The sequence below is a fragment of the Gavialis gangeticus genome, unplaced genomic scaffold, assembly GCF_001723915.1.
Source record: "Gavialis gangeticus isolate Ggan-Ray unplaced genomic scaffold, GavGan_comp1, whole genome shotgun sequence".
Taxonomy (NCBI): domain Eukaryota; kingdom Metazoa; phylum Chordata; order Crocodylia; family Gavialidae; genus Gavialis; species Gavialis gangeticus.
Window position 1 is genome coordinate 6,736,150 of NW_017729019.1, and position 2,266 is coordinate 6,738,415.

General features: G+C 52.3%; 1 protein-coding gene across 1 annotated transcript in view; it reads right to left on the reverse strand.

Annotated features, from left to right (window-relative positions):
* Positions 1–2,266, reverse strand: part of PLEKHA6 (pleckstrin homology domain containing A6) — a 118,155-nt gene that overhangs the window by 72,167 nt on the left and 43,722 nt on the right. The gene's annotated exons all lie outside the window — the stretch shown is intronic.

Genomic DNA, 2,266 nt, shown 5'->3' on the forward strand with positions numbered 1-2,266 from the left:
CCAATAGCACCCATCTTTGGAGCCTGAGCTAAAGGACACTCTCCCTTGCCTGTATAGGGGACATGACACATGGGTGTGCAGTGCCATATTTGATTTGGGGATGGACACTTGAGGTTCGTCCTTCTTACGTATCTAAGATGCCCCAAGCCCCCACGGCCATCCGACCTCACATTTGATGCAAGGGCTGAACAGCAAAATGTCTACGGAGAAGTCATTTATTCTGGAAGTCATTCCCTCTTGGGGCCCATCACAGCACAGTCACAGCCAAGTGTTGGGTGCTTTGGCACAGCTACTCCAGTGGCTAAATCCCTTGGTATGAATGAGGTCTCTATTGAGACCTGTAGCCCAAAGTGCATTAGCACTAGAATGGGAACAGATCAATAGCTGGGTGGCCTTGGACTTGGGAGGGCTGGGTTCAATCCCTTGCTCTGCCCCAGGCTCTTAGTGTGACCACGGGCAACGTGCTCTGTGCCTCAGTTTCCCCTCTGTGACATGGCAACGATGGCACTGCCCCTATCCTCCTCTGGGACAGCACAGTGGGTTAGATCAATTCCTGCACAGAGCTCAGCTAGCACAGCAGCGGGCACAGCACATACATAACAAGCACTGGATGATTATGATATTGAGGCACAAGTCCTCCTAGCCAGTCATTAAACACCCATTTTGCCTTGAGCTTTGGAGCACCTGAGCTCAAACTAGTCATTAAAATCAGCACTGGGGCCAGTCCAGCAGCTGGCTCTTCACCTTAGCACAGAAAACTTGCACTGAGCTGGGAAGGGTGGTTCATTCATAGCTCTGCCATGGGGCTGTGGCTGGGGAATGCAGCTGGGACTGATGCATGGGCCTTTTTGTGAATCACAGGCACGTTCCCTACACCCAATCAGACTCTAATTAGTGCTTCCAGTCTACTACAGCCCAGCAGGAAAGGGCTGGGTCCTCCGGAAAGGTTGTCGCAGCTTCAAAGCACTCCATCCTGGCGGATGCTCAGGAATGGGAGCAGCAGGTGCTCAGCACTGCACGGCGCTTACCAGGGCTAGGTAAGATCGCAGGAGTTTTGAAAGGCGGAAGCGTAGCAGAAAGCAGCCCCTCCCAGCCACCTCCAGCAACACCAGAAATAAAGAGTGGGTTTTGCTTTGATTTTGCAAAGCTGAATTTTGCAACTCAGCCATGACGGGATGTTTCCAATTGAAGCCAGGCCCATTCCAAAGCTTCCCAAATGTCCTATTTACAAGCAAAAAAGATGCCAATTTTTTTTTCCCGTGGAATTAATAAATACAACTCTTCCTGCAAAGCTGCAATAAAATACAGACTGGGTGTTGTCACCACCGGGCTAGTATCCTGCATCTCCCTGCCGATCAGCCACCTCCTGGAACAAGCTGGGTCTCTTCATCCAGGTGGGATGAAGCCTAGCCAGGTAGCAGAGGGGAGGGAAATCTAAAACCCTATGCAGCCATCCCATACGAGATTGTCGGGTCTTCCTAACAGATGGACTCTGGCTATATCAGCACCAACTGGGTGCGATGCAGAATCTAAAGTGCGAGCTCTGCCTTAGAGCATGCCTGACATCAAACAGGAGAACCCAAGTGATCCCTTCCAGCCTCCCAGCCTAAGTATTGTCCTAATGGCCGTGCCTCTTCTCTGCTTCTCTCCTCCCCACCCACAGTCCCTACATGGGAGGCTAAGAAGATTGCAGGGAGGAAAAAGCTTGTTCATGTCCAGACTGGAGAGTCCCAACTGGCTGCTGCTTTAAGTTTGCTTTGAAGATGTAGCACATTGCTCTGCATGCTGAACGATAACAGCAATGGCCAGCTCTAATTAGTAGCCTTTCTAATAGCCCTGAAGCACTGGAAAAGAACAGGCCTGGAAAGGAACGGAAGAGAAACCACATCTCGCTCCGATCAGTCTGGAGCCACATTCCTCACCTGGTCATCACCCTCAGCTGCAGGGCAACGAGGGGAAGCACGAAATCAACTGCTTGCTGCCAAGAATAGAGACAGGCCAGGCAGGCCCCTCAACGCAGCACTGGAGGGAAGTGCTGTGTCGGTAAATAGAGCCTGAAGAGTCGGTGTAAGGAGAAGGGAGGCAGCTGCATCTTGCACAACACGGGGCCACCCCTTGTTTTGCAGGGAGTGCTAGGATTCAAACTGTGCCAGTCACACACCCCTTGCCAGCGGGGGCCAGCTCTAGCTGAGCATGGACAGAGCCGGCAGTTGCTGCCCTCCTTATCTCTACAGTACCTGGAGATAAGGGGGGGGGGGGGGGGGTG